The following is an 18,771-nucleotide window of genomic DNA, read 5'->3' on the forward strand; positions in this document are numbered from 1 at the left end:
ATAGTGTATAACCTACTGTAATGGATTTATAAAAATTAATTCTGGGTTGAAACTTGGCTTCTCAGCTTGAAGGAGAGAGTTAATTGGATTCAGGTAACCTTTTTAAGAATCTTTTTTATAGCTTTTGAATGCTAGAAAATATTAATTTTTAAAATGCATTATTTTCTCCTCCTAAAACAGATCATTGTTTTAAGTGATGTTTTGCAGTTGATTTGTCTGTTAGATGAAATAATTAAATGTTTGTTGTTTTTCCTCAAAAGTTATGAAACCCAATTTAGCTACAACTTCACTTTCACCCCCACCTCAAAGCAGTGTTTCTGTACATGGGTAGAGCTATTTCCCCCTGATGCCTATGTAATACAGAGTTTTAGTATGCAGGCTCTGACCTGACAGGTTAAAACCATTACAGTCTAATGGGTCAATGATCCATAAGCTAAACATTCTCAATTTAAGTCTTGACCCAATAAACTGAAATGTCTCAATAGGAGCTGTTATGGACTATTGAGTGAATAATAAAATGGATGTTTTGCAGTGCCTGTATAATTACATAATAATTCAATAGTTCAACATATCTCTGAAGGTAATGTTGAAAGTAGTAAGTAAATAACAAATCTTTGAGCATCTTTTATTATTTTTGTTTTTATTTTTTTTAAATGTACTGTAAAGTTTCAAAACAAAGGAAATCTATATAAAGACAACTATATGCAAGTAGCTTCAATAATTGGCCTTAATCCCACATCCAATACCCTTTGGCTAATGCATTGTTTTGTCTTCCTTCCCTTCTGTTTCCTTTGCAAGTGAATTCTTAGCTCTGAATTTCCTTGCTTTGCTTTGTTATTTATATTAAGTGTCTGAAGCCCATCAAAGGCCCTGCGATGGGGCTTGGGCTATGGGTTAGAGACCTGATCCAATATCCTATATCAGGGTGGCCAACCTAAGCCTGAGAAGGAGCCAGAATTTACCAATATACATTGCCAAAGACCCATAGTAATACATCAGCAGCCCACCATCAGCTGCTCCCCCCACACACACAGCTCCCAGCACCTCCCACCCACCGACAGCCTCATGGGTAGCGCTTCTCCCTCCCTCCGTGCAAAATCAGCTGTTTTGTGGCGTGCAGGAGGCTCTGGGGGAGGGGGAGGAGCGAGGGCACGTCAGGCCGAGCAGGCGGGAAGGGGTGGAGTGGGGGCAGGGCCTATGGCAGAGCCAGGGGTTGAGCAGTGAGCACACACCCCTCCCCCGCCCCGGCACATTGGAAAGTTGGCACCTGTAGCTCCAGCCCCGGAGTCGGTGCCTATACAAGGAGCCGCATATTAACTTCTGAAGAACCGCATGTGGCTCCGGATCCACAGGTTGGCCACTCCTGTCCTATATGGTTAATTCCCAACCTGCCATTGCTGAGACAGTGGATATGACAAACCCTAGAAAGCTACGAAGTTGCGCCATCTCTAAATGGCAGTGGGTGTACTCCCTGGAGTGATGCAATAAGCATAGTTGTACAACAATTTGGAGATCAGGAGTTTCCTTGGGTCTTTTGGTTTAACAGTACTAATATAGTTTAGAATAAAATGTATTTGTATATGCAGTGAGGGCCTTCAGAATACAATACTTAAATGGCATTATTTTTCAGTAACACAGCACAATGCATCAGGTACATATGATCATTTTGATAATACCAAAAAAAAATAATTTTTTTGATCCCACTTATCAGGGAAAATGAGGAGATCGTGTGTTGTATCAGGTTTGTCCTTGATCAACAAATCCTAGTAAATGATGTAGTGAATCTAGTGAAACAATCAGTGCAAATGTTATTAGAAAAGAAAAATATTTAGATAATTATAATCCATTCTAGTTACCACATGGAGCATCTGAACAACATAATTTGGGAAGTCTTAACATTCTGTAACTTTTTATGAGTACATTTAACTGTTCAGATCAGCATGTTGGGGGAAGTGTGTGTGTGTGTGTGTGGGAGAGAAAGAGAGCTTTCTGATAAAAGGGGAGAAACAATGATAGCATGTTTTAGCCCTAAAATAAATAAATAAAAATCCTTTACATGTATAGTAAAATTTACCACTGATCTTTAAAATGTCACAATCATGTCTTCACTTTGAGCTATTTTGTGTGTTTGGTAGAAAGTTCATGCATCAAAGAAATGAGTGGGATTTTAGTATGTATTTTATAATGCTATATACTTTGCAAATGCTGGTAGTGGTTTCACTACTTTGATTATTTCATTGCTTTGTATGATGATGGGCTGGCCAACTCACTAATTACTGTGTTTACAGTGTAGCTAATTATAGGGTAAAGGATGCAGTGTCCATTTAATGGCAGTAAAGAGTGCTGAAAAGAAGAAAGCAGCATCGGAAACAGATAGAATTGACATTTAAAACTTAACCCCCAAAGTAGTGATTGCCAAAATTAAATATAAATAAAGACAAAAGGGGCACAAAAATCGATTACTCTACCAGAGATGGTAATGAAAATAAACAAATGTATAGATTAAGTAACCACCGTAGTAGTCATAATATTCTTATCACGCAGTCCTCCTCAAATGTCATAGCTGAGATCACAAATATCCCATACCTTTTTTCCTAGAATACTTGTTAGTTAAATCACATCTTAGCTTGACTGCATGAAATCTGATATATTGAAAAGTAGCAAACGTATATATGGAAAAGTAGAAAACAGACAGCAGAGTAGAAACACTTTATTAGAAGAGTTGGTTCATCCGAAGGGATGTTAATCAGTTATTAGCCAATTAAAGAGAGGGACAGCAAAAAGTAGAAAATTCACTGTACTGTAAATATATATATGTGTCATTTATAATGCTGAAAAAGTCAAAGTGAATAGCAACACAGAACAGACTGCGTGTTTATCCCTAGTTGGAGTAGATGGATCATTTTGGGGAGAAAAAACTTCAGCACAAACCTATGCTCATACGCTGAACCAATCCTAGACCAATCCTATGCCTTTTTTTTTTATGCCCAGATTAACTTGGAAAAAGGAATTTGTCTAGTACATCCTCCTTCTGCTTGACTATTAACATGGCTGCAAGAGACTCCTCTGTCTCTGAATCTTCTCAAACGCCAGTGGCTGTTGCTTCCTATGGCCCTTCAATATGCCTCCTAGTTCGGAGGCTTGTTGGGAAGACAGGAGGACTGGGTATTGTGAAGGCCTGTGGTTGGGAATGGAGAGATGGGAATGGAGGCTATTAGATGAGCCAAAGGACCCTCCCCTACTAAAAATCTGCATGCAAGTGTGCAAATTGAGAGGAAAGAGGTACTAATAGTTCCATCATCCCTGGACTATAATCATCCTCCTACCCACCATGAAACAGACTCTTCCCTTGCCAGATATGTAGTAAACCATACACATAGAATAGAGGTCTGACTCTAAAGTTTTCTTGTTTTTACTTTTACTTTTTCCATTGTTTTATTTCCTTCCCTCAGTCTCTATCATATCCACCATTTTGAATGGATAGATTTCTCTTTCAGAGATCAGCTAAGGAGGCAGCAGCAGCCATGAGCAGTAATGACAGTGTTTTGGCTTCTTCTAATGGCACCAGATAATCCGAATACAGATCATCTTCGTCACAACCTCATTTATGCCTGAGAGAGAGCAGGTTGCGCTTCATGCTTCTTCTTAGACTTGTCTATTTTAAAGCCATTTTCTGTCCATTTTTCAAAAATGGACAAAGACATAAAGAGAATTTGAGCCAAAGGCTCAGTTACAGCCAGAAATATTTGCCTCTCTACCTCAGATTTGCCATCAACCAAACCAAGAGTGGACTTAACTTAACACCAGTGACCACCATTTCTAAAAAACATACCACAGGAAGCAATTTACTACAAGACCTCCACATAGCTTATGAGTGTCTGGCAATCCTATGGCAAGGGGAAGAGCCAGATGATCCCTAGTCCTTCACTACTCAAACCTGCAGCCAATCTTTCTTTAAGTCTGGTCATGTTCAGGTGCTTTGGTCTATCCTGGTCCCAGAACTTTCTAGAATGCTTAGACTTTTCATCGTGGCCAGAAATCCCTCTGTTCCCTTATATCTTTTAAGAACAGGGCTTTTTGGCTCTTTAATACTATGAAAAAGAGGAGGGAGTGGGGAAGATGACATTCCCAAGGACGTAAGACTTTTATGAGGTTCTTTTCCAACCTCCCACCTCCAGCTTCAGTCTATTTTAAATAAATAGCATGGCGGTTAAAGCTGGAATTAGGTCTTGCTTTGTAATCCAATCATCCGGAGTCAAAATGTGCCAGAGGCAGCATTTACTGACAAGATTTAAAATCAAAGTTCCTTTCTCTAGCACAGTTGGCTAGAAGTCAGGGCCAAAGCTGGCCCTACCTCTGTAAAGATGGCAGCAGTTCTCATCACCCAGAACTGGAATGTGTGAGAGACAGCAGCTGCTTTTCCTCGCTTGAAACACACATGGCTGGATGGCAGGAGATTTGGGGAGGAAAAAGCAAGATTTAGAAGTGTTGGGACTGTCAGGGTTGAGGTAAGCATCTCTAAATATTTCATAGGCCTCATAAATCCTTTACTTTCTGATATGGGAATTGGCCAGCTAGCCGATGGGCCCACACCTATTTTTTCCTCCTCTCCCCCTGAAAGCACTATTTCCTGGAGATGGCCAAAGCTCAGAGCAGATTTGCCCAGGTAGTTTTCTCAGATGACAACTATGCTACATTTCATATTCTAAGTACAAAAGATTTATTAAAGACCTAGAAGTGTAGACCTGCTCCCTCAAAGTGTAAAGTCTAGGCCAATTATTTTTTTGTCAAGGTCAAAATGTCTTGGTCAAGGTATAGTCAAGATCCAGACTCCAGAGAAAATAATTTAAATAAAAAGATGTCGGGGTCCGTTCAAAAGGGTCTGATAGTCTAGGCAGACTGTGGACCAAATCCATTGACTATCTCAGTCTAGTCTTTTATCTCTGCCTTCAGGATGAGAAGTTGTCTCCGATTGCTCAAAGCTGAGATGAGCGAGGCAGGTATATTTGATAAGGCTCTTCCAATGCATTCAGCAATGCAAGTCCTGATAAGTAAAACTCTATCTAATCATTACAGAGAATATGCAAATTGTATAGTTAACTAACTGTAAAGGACAGACCATAGGGATCATCTTCTAAGATAAATTCTGTTTGTGGACAGGTGAGAATTACTGTTATAAGCCTTGGTCATAAAAATCAATTAAAATGTAGAGGAAACTGTCATTAAACATGAGATACAACCAGGGCCCAGAGGATTCAGGGGGCCTGGGGCAATGCAATTTCAGGGGCCCCTTCCATAAAAAAAAGTTGCAATACTATAGAATACTATATTCTCCCACCTGGAGAGTATAGTATTCCATTCCCTCCATTCCCGGGGCAAATTGCCCACTTTCCCACCCTGGGGCAGCCCTGGTTGCAACTTGATCTTTGGCTTGTGTAAATCAGAGTAGCTCCATTGAAGTATATATATATATGTGTGTGTGTGTGTGTATGTATGTATATATATATATATATTAATCTGGACTTTAAAAATATATTCTGTATTTACCTAGCATTAATTATTCCATTGACCACATACTTATGCTTTTGAAGATGGGCATAATTCTCCTCTGACCCACACCAGCATATGTCTGGAATAACTCCACTCAAGTAAATGAAAATACTGGTGTAAGTGAGAGGAGAATCAGGCCCACTGAACACAGAATGTGAACATTTGCCCACTACTGATATCGTGCATATACACTTATTTTTTCTTGGCTGGTGAAAATCAATGTAGTTTCACTAATTTTGCTGACTAATGGTGTTTTAGATATGATTTTCTGTGTTGTTGTAAACTGCTAATCAACCACGTCTATGCCCTTATGCATGACTCAGTAGTGGTGTTGGGGACAAGGAAATGTAACCGGCAGGGGCGGCTCCAGGCCCCAGCACGCCAAGCATGTGCTTGGGGCGGCATGCCGCGGGGGGCGCTCTGCCAGTCACCGGGAGGGCGGCAGGCGGCTCCGGCGGACCTCCCGCAGGTGTGACTGCGGAGGGTCCGCTGGTCCCGCGGGTTTGGTGGAGCATCCGCAGGCACGCCTGCGGGAGGTCCACCGGAACCGCGGGACCAGCGGACCCTCCTCAGGCACGTCTGCGGGAGGTCCACCGGAGCCGCGGGACCGGCAACCGGGAGAGTGCCCCCCGCAGCATGCCGCCGTGCTTGGGGTGGTGAAATGGCTAGAGCCACCCCTGGGAACCGCTATTATGGTTCTAAGTGATTTGGTAAATCACACTTTCTATGCATGTGCACACGTGCAAACTTATTCCGTGTCCCACATAAGGATCCTTCTACGGTCAATAGATGATCAAGGACAGTAATTTTGTCATGTTTTGCATCAATCGCTGCCTAGATAAATACCACAAATATAATTTGGAGGGGTTTGATGTAAATTACTGCAGGTTTACTGAAGAAGAATCTGAGAGCAAATTTCTGGGCTAAAAATGTTCAGACAATTTTTAAGATATCTTGAGTACATTGACTTTTTTTGTGTGTGTGGACTTTGTTCTCAAATTAATTTGTGTATGAAGCCTGATAAACAAAGCTGTGGAAAATCCCACTTGGCATGCAAGCTCTCATACATTGTTTACTGTGTAACTTCTATAATATGTATTTATGATATCTTATGTATCTGTTTGAAAAACAATATAATATATGGAGATATACCTATCTCATAGAGCTGGAAGGGACCCTGAAAGGTCTCAAGTCCAGCCCCCTGCCTTCACTAGCAGGACCAAGTACTGATTTTGCCCCAGATCCCTGAATGGTCCCCTTAAGGATTGAACTCACAACCCTGGGTTTAGCAGGCCAATGCTCAAGCCACTGAGCTATCCCTTTTAAACAAGGCAAATTGTTCCTAAACTCACAGGCTGATGGAAGACTTAATTACAGTTACTTGCTGCTGTTTTTTTTCAAAATATGCCTGTTCCCAACCCTCTTCAATGGGACTTTGAGAGGCTCTTGCATTCTAAAGGAAAAGAATAATTCTTTCAGTCAGAGTATTTAAAAAGCACTGTTCTTCTTTCGCCCTCTTGGCTGTAGAATCTCAACCTCGAGCCGTGTGTTTAGCACCAGTTCACAAATATTTCCCAGAAAAATCTGTACTGTCTCAATGTTTCTTCCCAGCTGATTGCTGCTCATTCATACCAGTCTTATGTGACCACTTCCGTCTTAACTGGCTATTTCTAAATGGCTTTTCAACCCAGGGCATTTGAGGATAAATGAGGAAGCTGGCAGTTTTCACACCTGCCTGAAGCATTCTAATTGACCTAGCAGAAAGGAATAAGTTGCACCAAGCATTAGTTGAACTAAAGACCACAGAGGCATACCTACCTGTTTTTATTCTGTATGAGGGCTTATATTGCATAATTTGAATCTTCGACCAGCTCTCTTCAGCTTTATTGATAACAGATCAAATATAGTTTATTTAGTCCAGTTTTACTTTCCAGATGAACCATGGTGTAGACTAAATAGACAAATTTTTCCTAATCTGGGGATGTAAACTGTGCCAACAAACTGGAAATACAGGATATATACACCCTACAGGCAGTGATGAGCTGCCAAAATATTAACAACTGGTTCCCTCCTCCTCACCCCGTGAGGGGGTCATGCCCCCCTGGGACTCCTGCCCATCCAACCCTCCACGTTCCTTGACAGCCCCCTGCTGCCCCATCCAACCCCTGCTTCTTCCTGACTGCCTTCCCAGGACCCTTGCCCCCATTCAATCCCCCTGTTCCCTGCCCTCTGACCGCCCCGACACTAATCCACCCCCCCAACTTCCCTGCCCTCTATCCAACACCCCCTCCATGCTCCCTGCCCCCTTACCACGCTGCCTGGAGATGGGGGCCGGGCCGGAGCCACGCTGCCCGGCCAGCCGGGCCCAGGGGCCGGGCCAGAGCCATGCCACCAGGCCGGCCAGCCGAGGCCGGGACCAGGCCGAAGCTGCGCCACCCAGCTAGCCATGGTCGGGACCGGCCCGGAGCTGCACTGCCCGGGGATGGGGTCGGGGGGCAGACCGGAGCCATGCGGCACCTGGAGCCCTCCTCGCACCCCCGTCGCCCTGCCCCAGAAAACCTGTGGGAAGCCGGGGAGGGGGAGGAGAAGCCTCAGGAGAGTTCAGGGGAGGAGGCAGAGGCAGAGTGAGGTGAGCTGGGGCCGGGCGAAGGGCAGGGAGCTGCTGGGGATTTTGTTAAATTTAAAAGCCCTTTTCAAACCAGTTGTGCCTCGCGGGACAACCGGTTCTGAAAGGGCTTCTAAATTTAACAACCGGTTCCCACGAACTGGTGGGAACCGGCTCCAGCCCACCACTGCCTACAGGTTGTATGTGTGCTGTATATTTTGCAGGTGCAACTCAGGTGGCTGTATTTTGAAAAGGTCCAGGGTTTTTTTTTAGTTTTTACCTTAACCAGGGATAGACATGGATTTTGAATGATCGGACAATTAGGCCCCCACTCTTTGTCCCTGAACCACTAACTATTCCTAGATCCAAATATTTTTGAAGGTGAAATATTTGTAGAATGTTCTTAATTTTTTTCAAAGGTTAAGGAATCCTAGAAATGTAGGGTTGGAATGGACCTGAGGTCAATAAATCAAAATATTAACTGTTAAAATTAATTTTTGCTAATTGTAAAATGCTCTTGGTAGACACTTGTAAGTGTTGAAATGAGAGGTACTATATCAATTTGAATCGTATTGCTGTCAAATAGCAAATACTAAACCTTCTTTTTTTTTCTTTTTTTTTTTTGGTAGATGTACAGGTCGCATCCACACAACACATAGACAGCTGCATATGTGGGCCCACAATGGTAAATAAACTGAGAACCACTGATCTAGATCACCCTTGATGACAAGTGTTTGTCCAACCTGTTCTTAAAAGCATCCAATGCCAGGATTCCACAAGCTCCCTATGTAACCCGTTTCAGTGCTTAACGATGCTTATATTTAGTGCTGCTGATCTTTCAGGTTCTGTGTGGAAACAGAAATTCTAAAATAGCGCAAGTCAGGCTGCAGCTTATTGGTATTTTTAACCTGGCTAGAAGCAAGAAGTACTGGAAATCCCCCAATGGAGATCATTCATGTGAGTTTCCAGCTAGCATTGTCAGGCTCCAAGAGCTTTTGTTTAAGCTTCATGTAGACATCTGAACATTAGGGTGCTTATAGACTGAATCCAAGCACTAACCCTGTTGAAGTATGTCCTTTAATCAGTAGGATATGCTCATTATATATAGTACAACCTGTGTGGAAATAAATTCTGTCCAGAGGGCTGGCACAATGCCTATACTCTCTCGTATGCCCTATTTGAAGACCCAATTGGAGCTAAAGTGGTTTATAGGACTTATGCGGGTCCTGTGTACAGGAGTAGATGTTACCCTAGAAGCATGGTATTCTAAAATGCTTTAGGCAATTGTGTGTGCAATGCATGTACATTGAAATGGGTAATAATCTGCCTAAATAGACAACTAGATGCACAGTTACCTGATTGGCATATACGTTCAGTCATTGTGCATGGAAATCAGATGCTCAGTGCACAATATTAAAATCAACCCCTTTGTCTTAGTGGGAGCCTATCATTCTCATTTATGTACTAATCAACACTTTTTTTATCCTAATTAGTCAATAATTGTCATTTCTTCAGCTTGTTGCTTGAAGCCTCTAACGAATTTACCCCTGAAAAGATGCAGTTTTAATAATGCACCAAATAAGCAAAGTGATTTAATGGAGGCAAGACTCGTTGATACAGAACAAGCAAAAGCTAGAAGGTCTAAAGGATTTGTAGACCATATTTGCAGAGAAAGTGAAGTTATTACATTACAGAAGCAATTTTAAGGGGGATTAATTACATATTACAGTGATAGTATGTAGGCAATCATAAATCTAGTATGTACTGAAGTGTCCTTTACATCAGTGTATACGTTTGCACTATTGCCAGTTAAACACTTGTTGACAGTTGTGAGATGAGAAAGGTAATAACCAGCAAGTGATGGCACCTACCGAATGAACCAGATTGCCGAACTCTAAAAAAGCTAAATCTGGAAGGTGAAACTTGACCCTCTGTTTTCTAGTTCTAGACAAAAGGACGTGTCCAGTATATCTCTAGTTTCCTACCATATTTTGGAGTTTTCTGTTATGCTGATTTTTATTACGGCTTATACATTTTGTCATCTATATCACAATGTTTAATGTGTCCCAAATTGGGTATTACAGTAATTGGAGCAGTATGCATCTAAAAATAAGGCCAGAATTTTCAAGAGCACAGTACTCACAATCAGGGCCAGATTTTTTCAAAAGATCTCAGAATTTTGGGTGCCTAAGCCTCCTTTCACAACCTCTTATTTTGATGCCTAATAGGAGTATTTTAAAAATCTGTCCCCAGCTGTCAGTGTTGAACACTTGAAGATTTGACCCAGAGCTCTCTTGAAGATTTGGCCTGAAGACATTCAAATTTCTAAAATTACCATAGCGTCAGGAACATTCTTTTTACCTTGGATGGGGATTGAGGATTTACAGTAGTGTTCCCCCTGCATTGTCTGTTGAAAACGTATTTTTTTTGCTGACCTTTACCACAGTAATACCAAATTTCTGTCTAACAGACAATACGTAATTTTCTTTTTTATGTTCTCCTTTAACATCCACTGCATTAATTCTTGAAAAGACTGTTACATTTTTATGTAGCTCTATAAATAAAAAATAAGTACAAAGCATTAGCCAGAGAATTTCAATGCTCCTTATCTATGCTTACATAAAGATTGCATAATTTGTGGAAAGAAATATTTGCTCTAGACCTGAGTCACCAAGTCCAGTTACTATTACAGTTCCCATTTAATAGCAAATCTCATTGAATGGAAAAAGGAAATTTCTATACACACCAATTTTATACAAATGTGTCAATTTAACATTAGCTGTCATTAATTTTCCCATTTTATCTCAATTAAAAATCACGTTTTGCTATTCAAACTGCTTTCAAGGGCAAGTTTTTCAATCCAGCCATTGATTATATGTACCCATAGTTTTGTGAGGGCAATCATGTGCACCCCAAAATTTGGTATTTGATATACAAATGGTGTTTAACTGCCCAAATTGAGCCCCAGGACACTTCTTGCATGCACAAAATATATTTTGCAATTATGCTGACAAAATGTGTGGTACAAATTTAGAAGCCATTTTTGCAAATGTGGCTTTTCTAATTACTATAATCAATTTATTGCACGTGATGCCACGCACAAGCAATTTTCAATGTTTTGTTTTTGTTCTAGTTGAATAATTTGCATGTACATGTGCTATAGAACAAAGATTTTAAATGTTCAATATTAAAGACCTGAAAAATTGATTCTGCTTTGATTTAATGCTCAACCTGAGGAAGGTTAAATCGCTTATTGGAAAATCCTGGATAATGTTATAAAATGTTGTGGCAAATTGATATTACTATTAAGCCGGTCTGATTGTTATTTTATAATATTATTTACACAAAACCAGTATGGAGAAACTCCCTTCAGCTGGGCTAAACTGGCATAGCTTCACTGATTTCAATAGAGCTATGCCAATTTATGGTAGCTGAAGAACTGACCCTTTCTGTTAAATCTTCTTTCTTTTAAAAATTACAATGAAAATAGTAAAGATTGCAATATCTTATCACTTTTATGTTCACTGCATGATGTTAAATCAGTTGTTAGTGACATGTCTTGGGTTATGCATTTAAAAACATGCCATTTCCCTTTGGGTGCTTGACTGCCACCTGCTATAAACCAAAAATCAATATATTTTTATATATACCTCATAACACAAACTGGTATCTCTTGCATCTTTCACTTGGCCCCACAAACCCCCCACCTTTAATCCCAATTTCTTTGACTTTATCCCGTTGCCAGAAGCAAAAAGATTCATTATGAATTGTCCTGTTGTTGCTGTCTCCTCTTGATTTGTGTTCCACTGATGAGCCAAGATGCTGCTGTGAGAAATTCATAAGAAAAACAAATATAACATAAACTAAATTGTTCCTGAAACTTTTGGTCATAAACAGAACATATGGTGGTCTTACTTTTGATGTATAACTTATATCTATTCATTCTGGATGATCTTTCATAACTCAATCATCCTACCACTCATAAATTATGAAATCATTAAAAGCTGTATAAATGATGTATGTCATGTGATAGATAATATGTATATATTATTATAAGTGGGTTCAAACTGCAAAAATTGGGTCTAGATTTCAAGCGCACTAGAGTTTGTGGATTTTCATAACCATGATTTTTGCTTGAGCAACTTGCAAAATTTAGATCTGGATGTGGCTTTCAAACACCTCCGAAGTCTGTGTGTGGGTGTAGATGTCCAATCTAATATCAGTTACAACACTGGTCTCTTTGTCCATAAGTTCCATAAATGGATTTGGATCATGTTCTGTTTTCTTTTCCTTTGGCACTTGAAATTATAACATTGGGAAGTCCATGTGACTTTAAAGGGAAAGATGTGAAGTTCCTTTGTTGATCAATCCGCAGAGCCTTTGATGCTCAAGATTCTGGTGCTTGTGATCTATCAGGCACATGTTTTAGCTACCAATTTTTTTCCTGTGTTGGTTCACTTCTGACTTTTTTTTCTTTTTTATCTTAAAACACCAAAGGATGCCTCCCCCCCCCCAAAAAAAAACAACTTCTGGCACACTTGTGTGCCAGGGAATGGAAATAATCTACACTCCACCAAGAGAAAACAGAAAATAAACACTTCGAAATCCATTAGTTTGGCTGAATTTCTTCCAGATTGTCTGAGAAATAGCAAAAGGATTTCTTCTTTGTATTTGATACCATTTCTGTGTATTGTACACATGTTTATAGATGATTCTGTGGTGGTTGCAAATAAAGACCTTGAACAGTTTATACTGATTATATTATATGAGAGAAAAAAATTATTCTAACTGGCATCCTTCAAGGATTAGTTTAGATCTTGTTTTATTGCTAAATATGTGAATGAGCTTGATTTATATAGAGAAAGCATATTTTGTTTTTTAAGGCAGCCCCTCAAAGCTAGCTCTATTGCTATCTTAAAGGCAGTATACAGGGTTATGTGACTGGTACTATAAAATTAGTTTGCAATATAGAATGCTATTTTACTACTTGTGCACACAATGTCATTTGTGGTGTTTTTAATTCTTTGCATGTTTTGTATTCTGTAGTAGTACATTAATGTCTGCAAAAATATATAATTTTTGTAGCTGATAGTTGTGTCAGCATAAGATTACAATCTTGTAATAAATTGCAATAGAATGTCAGCAGGTGGGGGCAGCCCTTTCAAATAGGCCTTGGTTCTGCACTACCCTGATTTTGGCAGCAAAACAACCCAGAACTTGTGGCTATCATAAGGCATGCTGGGAAAAGGCACATACCACATGAATCCCTCCCTTATCCTAGAGAGAGAGAGTTGGAAGCAGTGTTGGTGGGTTTTTTGTGAAAGGGCTGAGGAAAGAGCCTTGGAGACAATGTTTTAGAGAGACATTTTTTCCTCCTGTTGAAGGAAGTACCTCTGGACATTGAAGCAGCGCCTACAGAAATGCCAAGGCAAGTATCTGCTGCTTTTCAGGGCCCCAAAGTTGGGACTTCCACTACAGTAGATGAAGTCCCTCTCACCCATTCTCCCCATTGTACTCAGGTGGGTGTTTTGTTATAACTCACTAGTGAGCCTGGGGCAGGGGCGGCTCCAGACCCCAGCACGCCAAGCGCGTGCTTGGGGCGGCATGCCGCGGGGGGCCCTCTGCCGGTCCCTGGGAGGGTGGCAGGCAGCTCCGGTGGACCTCCCGCAGGCATGCCTGCGGAGGGTCCACTGGTCCCGCGCAGCTTCGGTGGAGCCACGGGATCAGCGGACCGTCTGCAGGCCACCTGCAGGAGGTCCACCGGAGCTGCAGGTCCGGCGACCGGCAGAGCGCCCCCCGCGGCATGCCGCCCTGCTTGGGGCGGTGAAATATCTAGAGCCGCCCTTGGCCTGGGGCCATGCCTGCAGGACAAGTTGGGGCTTCAAAAGAAACTCTTGGGAATAAGGAACCGTTCTTGAAGAGGCAGCTGAACTTTTATAGCCAGGTTGGCTTTCACTTATTTAAGCATCTGTATTGTACCCTGTACATTGTCTTGGGATTGTTCACTGCACAAGACACTGATCTTGTGGAGATACTGTTTCAGATTATTTATTTTCAAACCAAGAGTAGTTTTGCTAAGCTGTTTCCCACAAGAAGGGAGATTTGGTACTGAAACTTTACTGTTAAATGTCTTTCGTGCAGTAAGTGCAAGGAAATATTTTCACTTGAGGGAAAGTCAAAAGGCTATCTCTATGCTTCTTTATTCCAATGGCTTATTCTCACTAGTGTTGTTATGTAGCTGTGTTAAGTGGCCACATTCTTGAGAGAAAAATGAGAAGGGAATATAATTAAATAGTTTAAAAATGCCTGTACAGTTTAATCAGAACATAAGAATGGCCACGCTGCGTCAGACCAAAGGTCCATCTAGCCCAGTATCCTGTCTTCTGACAGAGGCCAGTGCCAGGTGCCCCAGATGGAATGAACAGAACCAGTAATCAAGTGATCCATCCCCTGTCATCCATTCCCAGCTTCTGGCAAACAAAGACTATGAACATCATCCATACCCATCCTGGCTAATAGCCTTCAATGGACCTATCCTCCATGAACTTATCTAGTTCTTTTTTGAACCCTGTTATAGTCACAGTATCTTCTGGCAAGGAGTTCCACGGGTTGACTGTGTGTTATGTGGAAAAATACTTCCTTTTGTTTGTTTTTAAACCTGCTGCCTATTAATTTAATTTAGTGACCCCTAGTTCTTGTGTTATGAGAAGGAGTAAATAACACTTCCTTATTTACTTTTTCCACATCAGTCATGATTTTATATCCCTCCTTAGTCATCTGTTTTCCAGACTGAAAAGTCCCAGTCTTATTAGGGGTATGGAGGAGAGATTAATCATTTTTGTTGCTCTTTTCTGAACCTTTTCCAATTCCAATAGATCTTTTTTTGAGATAGGGCAACCACATCTGCAAACAGTATTCAAGATGTTGGCATACCATGGATTTATATAGAGGCAACATGATATTTTCTGTCTTATTATCTGGCCCTTTCCTAATGATTCCCAAGATTCTGTTCACCTTTTTGACTGCAACTACACATTGAATAGATGTTTTCAGAGAACTATCCACAATGACACCAAGATCTTTGAGTGGTAGCAGCTAATTTAGACCCTATCATTTTATATGTATAGTTGGAATTATGTTTTCCAATGAGCATTACTTTTTGCCTTTATCAACATTGAATTTCATCTGCCATTTTGTTGCTCAGTCACCCAGTTTTGAGAGATCCTTTTTATAGCTCTTCGCAGTCTGCTTGGAACTTAACTATCTTGAGCAGTTTTGTATCATCTGCAAATTTTGTGACCTCACTGTTTACCCCTTTTTCCAGATTATTTATGAATATGTTGAATAGGACTGGTCCCAGTATAGACTCATGGGGGACACCACTATTTACCTCTCTCCATTCTGAAAACTGACCATTTATTCCTACCTTTTTGTTTCCTATTTTTAACCTGTTACCAATCCATGAGAGGACCTTCTCTCTTATCCCATGACTCCTTACTCTGGTAAGAGTTTTTGGTGAGGGATCTTGCCAAAGGCTTTCTGAAAATCTAAATACACTATATCCACTGGATCCCCCTTGTCCACATGCTTGTTGACCCCCTCCCCCAAAGAATTCTAGTAGAGCGGTGAGGCATGATTTCCCTTTGCAAAAACCATGTTGACTCTTTCCCAACAAATTATGTTCGTCTATGTGTCTGACAATTCTGTTCTTTACTATTGTTTCAATGAGTTTGCCTGATACTGAAGTCAGGTTTACTGGTCTGTAATTGCCAGGGTCACCTCCGGAGCCCTTTTTAAAAATTGGCGTTACATTAGCTATCCTCCAGTGATTTGGTACAGAAGCTGATTTAAATGATATGTTACAAACGACAGTTAGTAGTTCTGCAGTTTCACATTTGAGTTCTTTCATAACTCTTGGGTGAATACCATCTGGTCCTGGTGACTTATTGCTGTTTAGTTTATCAATTTGTTCCAAAACCTCCTCTAATCACACCTCAATCTGTGACAGTTTCTCTGATTTGTCACCTAAAATCAGAGCTGGATTTAAATCCAGGTGGGATTTATTTATTTATTTTTAATTTTTTTAAACATGTTAATGCCTCAGAAATAGTTTAGGTGAAGTAGTGATGGCAGTATTCATCTGGATACAGTTAATTAAAGCTGCATTTTTTTGATCTTCTACGTTTTTGAATTATTGTTTTTAAATATGAACTGAAAATCAAATACAGAAGTGAAATGAGCATCCAACCTTCTGGAGGTGAAAAGCTTTCCATCCTTCTGGGAAAAGTGGGAACACTAGTAGTATGTTGTATAAATATCATATGTTCCTGAGTGTACCTCTGTGATAGTCTCTTGAATGCATAGCTAGATCAAAACCAGGTTGTTAAAAGAAACCATCCAGGAAAGGTAAAAAATGATGTAGATAAGAGCATCTCTTTTTAAACACAATAACCAGGTTTATAGCTATGAAGAAGGATTTCTCAGCCTCCACTCTGGAGACAGGGCTGTTTGGCCAAGGCTGAGAAGAGAGAGTACAAAAGGCACTGACCTATTTCAAGTGCTACATTATGGAGAGCAGGGGAGTGGGGGGAGGATGTGCTCAGTGTGCTGTGAGGCTGACATACACAGATTGCACTAAGCTAGGGTTTGCACTAAGCAGGCTGTAACTTGGTGCCCAGAGAGAATATGAGACACCAATGTATGTCTTTCTAGGAGCTCCAGGGAAATGCAAAGCATGGAGAAGACCAGTTGTATTTAGAAGTGGAGACGTGGGCCTACCACTTGAAAGAGGTGCACTCAGGGGACTGAAAAAGGGTCTCAGAAGGGGCAGCCTATGACACTAACCATGCTAGAACTAATGATCACTACTGATCACTTTTTTCTCTCTGCACAATCCATAGGCATATTGAGAGGCGATATGGACAGAGCATGGGACCAAGACCAGGAACTCCTGAGTTTTAATCCTGGCTCTGCCACTTAGTTGCTGTGTGACCTACAAGCCAGCCATTTATCCTCTCTGTGTAATCAGTTGTCTAGCTCTGGGGAGGGAGTGTCAAAGGTGAAAAGGGAGGTTGGACTTCACTGCAAAAAGAGGTGTGCCCTTATCATGGGTTAGCTAACTCACTTGGGTTAAAATAGCAGTGAGGATACGGCAACTTTTCTTTCAGTGTGAATTAGCAGCTTGAGCTCAACCCTGGGCTTCCCTGTTGTCTGTATTTTCAGTTGCTAACTTGAGTTAAAAGCAAATTTGCCATGTCTTCACTGCTATTTTAATTTGGGTTAGCAGAAGTGTTAAGTACACACACTTCTCTTTTTTGGCAGTGTAGACAACTTTTTAGAAGTCACCTCCTCTGTCTCTGGAGATGGTTTATTGGTAGAAAGAGTGAGAGCATCTTGGGAAATGGGGGAAAGAGTAAAACAGTGGCTATATTGAGAACTGATCACAGAAGACCCATGACACATGGAGAGTAGTGTTTGCCATCTGAAGACCAGTTATCCCTGCTTCAGATGGAAGAGCAGCAGCACTTTCAACAAGAAAAGTATTTTTCCTGCAAAAAGAGCAGTTTTAATAAATAAAGGGTATGCAGATATTTTATTTTAACTCTGGGTTAGGGGGATAGAAGTATCATGGTCTATGAATACTTAAGTTCAGAATTAACAGATGAGGTTTCATTAATGTATTTGAGGATTTCATACAACATAAGAACACACGGTGTGAAACAAAATACCAGACAGACCGTTGATGCAAGTTTAATAGTTTTGCATTTACCAGTGGCCAGTATCCTTACTTTAAAAGAAAATGAAAAGTAGCTCATCACCCCTCCCATATAATTGACCTACCTAATTGGGCATGTCTGTCAGTGGAGGAGGAATTGCCTGAATCCTGCAATGATCAGCTTATTCTGCAAATAATAAGATTTGATCACCTAATCACTTAAGCCTTGTCTCCTCTTGGAATCAGCTCCTGTTTCAGCTGTTGATGTTGCTGCACCAATGCAAATTCCGAGTGTAGACGGGGAAGCTGGAATTTTCATTAATAATTTTATCCCTCTTTGAAAGTGGGGCAAGGTCCACTAGTGCAAATCCCAGCTTTTCTTATCTAGACTTGGGTTTGCATTGGTATAGCTACATCAGTGACTGAAATGGGGGCTGATTCCAAGAGTAGACAATCTCTGAGCCAAACTTTCAAAAGGCACATGCTAAACTTTCCCCTGCATGCACAGCAAAGTGATAATTGTGCACTTGTACAAGTACAACAGGTAATTGCATATGCATGTCATACCTTTTTGCATACTGATATTTACATGTATAACTTAAGTGGCTGGTTTTGAAACTTTGGCTTTCATGTTGCTCCAGGGAGAATCATGTTTTTTGTTTGTTTGACACTGAGTTATGTTTTTTCTTTGTTGCTGATGGTGGAAGTAATAAATGAGGAAAAGCTGTAATAATTTGTTCCCATGTCTGCAGTAATAAAGTCTGAGTTTTCCATTAAGCCTTGCTCTAGGAAAATCACAATCCCATCTTAGAGTACAAACACTTCCATATGTAATTAATTTAAATATAACATAGAAGGAACAGACCCCAGATGAAATAGACAATTATCTTCTACATAAGTA

Source organism: Mauremys reevesii, linkage group 6 (assembly GCF_016161935.1).
Source record: "Mauremys reevesii isolate NIE-2019 linkage group 6, ASM1616193v1, whole genome shotgun sequence".
Classification (NCBI taxonomy): domain Eukaryota; kingdom Metazoa; phylum Chordata; order Testudines; family Geoemydidae; genus Mauremys; species Mauremys reevesii.